We start from the raw sequence: 8,402 nt of genomic DNA, 5'->3' as shown, positions 1-8,402 counted from the left end.
CACTCCGCTATGCCCGTGCTAGGGCGAAGATAGATCGGCAGCTTGATCAGGAGATGTCGGACGTTCTTTAGTGAGCACTTGGGGTGAAGTACTATTTTGTAACGAATGCAATTGAAAAAAGTGGAGCATCCATCAAGTTTGTACGAATTATTAAAGGGGTTATCGAGGAAAAACTTTTTTTTATACATCAACTGGCTCCAGAAAGTTAAACAGATTTGTAAATTACTTCTATCAAAAAATCTTAATCCTTTCAGTACTTATGAGCTTCTGAAGTTAAGTTTGTTCTTTTCTGTCTAAGTCCTCTCTGATTACACCTGTCTCGGGAAAAGCCCAGTTTAGAAGCAAATCCCCATAGCAAACCTCTTCTAAACTGGGCCTTTCCCGAGACAGGTGTCATCAGAGAACACTTAGACAGAAAAGAACAACCTTAACTTCAGAAGCTCATAAGTACTGAAAGGATTAAGATTTTTTAATAGAAGTAATTTACAAATCTGTTTAACTTTCTGGAGCCAGTTGATATATATAAAAAGTTTTTCCTGGAATACCCCTTTAAGAATTTACTAAAAGTAATTTTAAAACGTACATAAGTGTTCAGTGTCAATTTTCTTCGATATTGGATACAATAACAGAGCCAAAGGGTAGTGAAAAGCAAAGCCAAAAAGTCACAGAACCAGATTAAACGATATAAGTATGAAGAGGTTGCTAGTTTCAGTCACAAGAACTTTCACAGGCAAGGTATAACTGAGAAAGACTTCCTACAGTAATGCATTAAACTCACATAGATTCAATATAAAACACAAGTATACTAAACATAGCATTTCCCAGCATTTTGCCATAATGCAGACCCCGAGTTGCTACGTGTTACTCCCATAGAACAGATAACAGAAGGTTTATGAAGATTTTCCATTCTCTGCCGAAGAGAAAGTTTTTATATTTTTAAGCTGAATACATTGGCCCCGAATGGTTTTAATGAAAATATCCAGCGTTCCTAAAATTGTATAAAAATTCTAATAGAAAACTAAAAATACTAAATTAAATATCAGGTGTAGGCAATGTCCAATAGGAGTTTGCATCCGGGTCAAAAATTGGGGTGAAAAAAGAGGTATATAAGAAGGTCACTGCTTTAGAAGTGAGTATCCCTGAGGAAGGGGAATAATCCCCGCAACGCCTATTTTTTTATGTTTACACCATTCACAGCAAAGGATCATTTACATTATATTTAGATAGTTTGGACACTTACGCATGCGGCAATACCAAATATGTTTATTAATTTTATTTTTCGCTTTTTGGGAAGAAATGGGAAAAAGGGGTCATTAAAATTTTTATTGGTGGAGGGGCTTTTTCACATAGTTTTAACCCCTTGGGGACTAAGGGTTTTTCCATTTTTGCCCTTTCGTTTTTTCCTCCTTACCTTTTAAAAATCATAAACCTTTCAATTTTGCACCTACAGATCCATTTGATGGCTTATTTTTTGCGCCACCAATTCTACTTTGTAATGATGTCAGTCATTTTACCCAAATATCTACGGCGAAACCAAAAAATAAATCATTGTGCAACGAAATTGAAGAAAAAACGCCATTTTGTAAATTTTGGGGGCTTTTGTTTCTACGCAGTAAATTTTTTGGTAAAAATGACACCTTATCCTTATTCTGTAGGTCCATATGATTAAAATGATACTTATATAGGTTTGATTTTATACTACTTCTGAAAAAATCATAACTATATGCAGGAAAATGTATATGTTTAAAATTGTCATATTCTGACCCCTATAACTTTTTTAATTTTTCTTCATATGGTGCGGTATGAGGGCATATTTTTTGCGACATGATCTGAAGTTTTTATCTGTACCATTTTTGTTTTGATCTGACTTTTTGATCACTTTTTATTCATTTTTTTGGGGTATAAAAAGAGACCAAAAATACACTATTTTGGGCGTTGGTATTTTTTTACATGTACGCCATTGATCGTGCGGTTTAATTAATTATATATTTTTATAGTTAGGACATTTACACACACGGCGATACCACATATGTTTATATTTATTTTTATTTACATGTTTTTTTGTTTAAATGGGAAAGGGGGTTGATAAGAACTTTTATTAGGGAAGGGGTTAAATCACATTTATTAACTCTTTTTTTTTTCACTTTCTTTTGCAATGTTATAGCTCCCATAGGGGACTATAACAGCCATTACACTGATCTCCAGCACTGTTCAATGCTATGCCATAGCATTGCATTGATCAGTGTTATCGGCGGTAGATTGTTCAAGCCTGGATCTAAGGCTTGGAGCAATCAATCACCGATCGGACGTACCAGAGGCAGGTAAGGGACCCTCCACTTGCGTCCTAGCTGATCGATAGGGGAATAGATGCCCACGACAAGGAAATAATTCTACCGCTGTACAAATCACTAGTCAGACTACACATAGAATACTGTGTACAGTACTGGTCAGACCACACATAGAATACTGTGTACAGTACTGGTCAGACCACACATGGAATACTGTGTACAGTACTGGTCAGACCACACATAGAATACTGTGTACAGTACTGGGCACCAGTGTACAAGAAAGATATAGTGGAGCTGGAGAGGGTTCAAAGACGGACAACCAGGGTAATACGGGGAATGGGAGGACTACAGTACCCAGAAAGATTATCAGAATTAGGGTTATTTAGTTTAGAAAAAAGAAGACTTAGGGGAGACCTAATAACTATGTATAAATATTTCAGGGGACAGTATAGAGATCTCTCCCATCATCTATTTATACCCAGGACTGTATCTATAACAACGGGGCATCCTCTACGTCTAGAGGGAAGAAGGTTTCTACACCAGCACAGACTGGGGTTCTTTACTGTAAGAGCAGTGAGAATATGGAACTCTCTGCCAGAGGAGGTGGTCATGGTGAACTCTGTAAAAGAGTTCCAATGGGGTCTGGATGCGTTTTTGGAGAGTAATAACATCACTGGTTATATATACTAGATTTCTAGGGACAGAAAGCTGATCCAGGGATTTATTCTAATGCCATTTTTGGAGTCGGGAAGGAATTTACCTCTATTATTAGGGTTTTTTGCCTTCCTCTGGATCAGCTCAGTAGGGACTCATTAGGATTATAGGTTGAACTTGGTGGACTCTGGTCTTTTTTCAAGCTTATGAACTATGTTACTTTGTTACTATTTCCCCATAGGGGACTATTTATAGCAATCAATAGATTGCAGATACTGAACAGTGCTATGAATATGCATAGCACTGATCAGTATTATTGATGATTTTCTTCTCTGGTCTGCTCAATGTCAAACCAGAGTAGAAGACCCCGGGATGATGACCAGAGCAGATACACTATGGAGACTCTACTGTAAGTGCAGCCATACTATGGAATCTCTACTGTAAGAGCAGTCACACTATGGAAATCTCTACTGTAAAAGCAGTCGCACTATGGAGTTTCTACTGTAAGATCAGTCACACTATGGAATCTATACTGTAAGAGCAGTCACACTATGGAGTCTATACTGTAAGAGCAGTCACACTATGGAGTCTATACTGTAAGAGCAGTCACACTATGGAGTCTATACTATACGAGCAGTCACACTATGGAGTCTCTACTGTAAGAGCAGTCACACTATGGAAATCTCTACTGTAAAAGCAGTCGCACTATGGAGTTTCTACTGTAAGATCAGTCACACTATGGAATCTATACTGTAAGAGCAGTCACACTATGGAGTCTATACTGTAAGAGCAGTCACACTATGGAGTCTATACTGTAAGAGCAGTCACGCTATGGATCCTCTGCTGTCAGAGCAGTCACACTATGGAGCCTCTACTGTAAAATCAGTTACACTATGGAGTCTCTTCTGTAAGAGCAGTCACACTATGGAGCCTCTACTGTAAGAGCAGTAACACTATGGAGTCTACACTGTAAGAGCAGTCACACTATGGAGTCTATACTATAAGAGCAGTCACACTATGGAGTCTCTACTGTAAGTGCAGCCATACTATGGAATCTCTACTGTAAGATCAGTCACATTATGCAAATATCTACTGTAAAAACAGTAACACTATGGAGTTTCTAATGTAAGAGCAGTCATACTATGGAATCTATACTGTAAGAGCAGTCACACTATGGAAACCTCTACTGTAAAAGCAGTCACACTATGGAGTTTCTACTGTAAGATCAGTCATATTCAATCACAAGAACCGGCACAAGTTCCCTCAGCTTCATAAAAAGTCACATAGAGTTGTAATCATTTTGTTTTCATGAACCCCTGAAGTTGTCCTTTTTTCTGCACTGCCCGGGAATCTGCCGACAATTGTCATCCCTGACCCATACACCTCATCATTTATTACTGGAAATATGACACATACAGTCTTGTACTGTATGTATAGATTGGTGAAGATTTTCAGCAGCCACATTATTATTTCCACTTTCCATTAGCGAATCAGCAGTTATAGAATTCGCGGTTGTCGATATTTAAAAGGCAATAAAAAATAGTAAGGAATTGCAGATTTCCCATCTTCTAATCTGCAGCGAATCTTGTGTGTGTGAATACACCCGAATGATCAATACATACATGAAATGATGACGTACCCTCCGCATATTATCCTTGAGAGATATTCCTCTTGATATGGTACATTTAACACCGCTTTATCTATAGTCAACAACCCCCCGATGATGAGGTCTCCATCCTGGTAACGGTTCTGTAAATTATCAACAACTTCAATCTCCTTTAGATCGAAGGAAAATTGTATCAAAGGAAGCAGAAGACGAATCAATATAACAAGGAAAAGAAGCAGGTCCATAAGAATACAACAATGATGTAGTAAATAGTAATCTAAGTATTACATAGATAATAGAAGCAGCAAGAACGACAATACAGAGCAGACAGCAGCTCATAGTATCAGTGAGATTATGGTGACTGCTCTCATCTCTCCTCTTCTTATACAGTATAATGGGATATATTGTCTGACCTCATCACACATTATTCTGGATCTGTTCCCAGATGACTGTGGTTACAATAGAGAATTGTAGAACAAGATGAAAAAACTGAAATAACATATTTAGCCGTCCTTGTGTTATACAGATTTATTTATTTCTCTATTCCACAACCTTGTAAATGTATTATCATCGCTCACATTAACCCCTGTCTCCTGTAAGGCTTACAATCTAATAGTCACTAAATGCATACACACTGGGATCAATTTCATAGAAAGTAATAAATTATTATATTAGTGTAACACACACATATATAAATACTATAGCTGAGTACCCGGCGTTGCCCGGTTTTTCCTTCCTAATCCTTGTTGGGGAGGAAAGTCAACAAAGGAGGAAGCTTTTGACTTCATATCTCATCCCCATATATTGTTGTCATATCCCAACCCCATATCCCAACCTCCTATCCCGTCCTCCTATCCCAACCTCCTATCCCAACCTCCTAACCCGACCTCCTATCCCGACCTCCTATGTCAACCTCCTATCCCAACCTCCTATCCCGTCCTCATATCCCGTCCTCATATCCCGTCCTCATATCCCGTCCTCATATCCCGTCCTCATATCCCGTCCTCATATCCTGACCTCCTATCCCATCCTCCTATCCCGTCCTTCTATCCCGTCCTCCTATCTCGACCTCCTATCTTGACCTCCTATCTTGACCTCCTATCTCGACCTCCTATCTCGACCTCCTATCCTGACCTCCTATCCCATCCTCATATCCCATTCTCCTATCTCGACCTCCTATCCCGACCTCCTATTCCATCCTCCTATCCTGTCCTACTATCTTGACCTCCTATCTCGACCTCCTATACCGTCCTCATTTCCTGTTCTTATATCTCAACCTCCTATCTTGACCTCCTATCTCGACCTCCTATCTCAACCTCCTATCCTGTCCTCCTATCCCAACCTCCTATCCTGTCCTCCTATCTTGACCTCCTATCTCGACCTCCTATCTCAACCTCCTATCCTGTCCTCCTATCCCAACCTCCTATCCCGTCCTCCTTTCCCGTTCTCCTATTTCCACCTCCTATGTCGACCTCCTATCCCGACCACCTATCCCGACGTCCTATCCCATCCTGATATCCCGTCCTCCTATCACGTCCTCCTATCCCATCCTCCCATCTCAAGCTCCTATCTCAACCTCCTTTCTCGAGCTCCTATTTCAACCTCCTATCTCGACCTCCTATCCTGACCTCCTATCCCGACCTACTATCCCGACCGTCTTTCTCGACCTACTATCCCGACCTCATATCCCGACCCGTAATATGTGTACCAGGTATTGAAATATCCCCAGCCGTACGGAAGTTATGTGGGAAAATATATTTCTCATTGATTTGCATGGGACTTTACACAAAAACCCTGACCCTTGCAAATGGGGGTGAGTAAGGGTTAATTTATCTATCCTATGTTTATAGTTGACATATTAGTAATATGTGTACCAAGTTTCATATTAATATCTAGCCATTAGGAAGGGATGCTGGAATATACACACACATAGTTTTATATATATAGACTAGCTGCCTGGTTTTTCCTTCCTAATCCTTATTGGGGAGGAAAAGCAAGGAGGAAGCTTTTGACCTCATATCCTGTCCTAATATATTGTTCGCATATCCTGACCCCCTATCCCATCATCATAGCTGTTCCTCATATCTCATCCTCATATTCTAACCTCATATCCCAACCTAATATCCAGACCTCATATCCTGTCCTCATATCCCATCTTTATATCTCTTCCTCATATCCCGACCTCATATCCAGACCTCATATCCCGACCTCACATCTCGTCCTCATATTCCAACCTTATATCCTGACCTCATATCCCATCCTCATATCCCATCCTCATATATCTTCCTCATATCCGACCTCATATCCCATCCTCATATCTCGACATCATATCCCATCCTCACATTTCGTCCTCATATCCCAACCTTATATCCTGACTTCATATCCCATCCTCATATCTCTTCCTCATATCCAAACTTAAATCCCAACCTCATATCCTGTTTTCATATACTGTCCTCATATCCCGTCCTCACATCTCATCCTCCTATCCCCTCCTCAGGTGGGGCTGAGTTGTGATTAAGATATTGTAAGCTGAAAATAAAAGGGGGCATAGTTTTGTGGTAGTGGGCATGATTTGCAAGCCAGACCGATGCACAAAAAGGGTAAAAAAGAAACGGGGCGTGTCTTTGCAAGATGAGGCATGGCATGCGTGAAGGGTGTGGCTTGCAAGCCGGACTAATGTATTCACCAGGAGATGCAAAGCGGTGCTTGTGGAGTAAGGTACCAGAAGTCCCATATACTTGCATGGAACATGAAACCAAAATCATAGACTTCACATAAGGAGGAAGGTTAGGTTAACTATCATTTATTCTTATTTGACATATAAGTAACATGTGGCCAAGTACACTGTTTAAAAAAAATAAAGGGAACACTAAGATAACACATCCTAGATCTGAATGAATGAACTAATCGTATGAAATACATTCGTCTTTACATAGTTTAATGCGCTGACAACAAAATCACACAAAAATGATCAATGGAAATCAAATGTATGAACCCCTGGAGGTCTGGATATGGAGTCACACTCAAAATCACAGTGGAAAACCCCACTACAGGCCGATCCAACTTTATGTAATGTCCTTAAAACAAGTCAAAATGAGGCTCAGTAGTGTGTGTGGCCTCCACGTGCCCGTATGACCTCCCTACAACACCTGGGCATGCTCCTGATGAGGTGGCGAATGGTCTCCTGAGGGATGTCCTCCCAGACCTTGACTAAAGCATCCGCCAACTCCTGGACAGTCTGTGGTGCAAAGTGGAGTAGGTGGATGGAGCGAGACATGATGTCCCAATGTGCTCAATCGGATTCAGGGGAACGGGCGGCCAGTTCATAGCATCAATGCTTTCCTCTTGCAGGAATTGCTGACACACTCCAGCCACATGAGGTCTAGCATTGTCTTGTATTAGGAGGAACCCAGGGCCAACCGCACCAGCATATGGTCTCACAAGGGGTCTGAGGATCTCATCTCGGTACCTAATGGCAGTCAGGCTACCTCCGGCAAGCACATGGAGGGCTGTACGGACCCCCAAAGAAATGCCACCCCACACCATTACAGACCCCCCGCCAAACCGGTCATGCTGGATGATGTTGGAGGCAGCAGGACATTCTCCATGGCGTTTCCAAACTCTGTCACTTCTGTCCCATGTGCTCAGTGTGAACCTGCTTTCATCTGTTAAGAGCACAGGGCGCCAGTGGAGAATTTGCCAATCTTGGTGTTCCCTGGCAAATGCCAAACATCCTGCACGGTGTTGGGCTGTAAGCACAACCCCCACCTGTGGACATCGGGCCCTCATACCACCCTCATGGAGTCTGTTTCTGACCGTTTGAGTGGACACATGCACATTTGCGGCCTGCTGGA

Source organism: Hyla sarda, chromosome 1 (assembly GCF_029499605.1).
Source record: "Hyla sarda isolate aHylSar1 chromosome 1, aHylSar1.hap1, whole genome shotgun sequence".
In the NCBI taxonomy this organism is placed as follows: Eukaryota; Metazoa; Chordata; class Amphibia; order Anura; family Hylidae; genus Hyla; species Hyla sarda.
Note: the sequence above shows the minus strand (reverse complement) of the source record.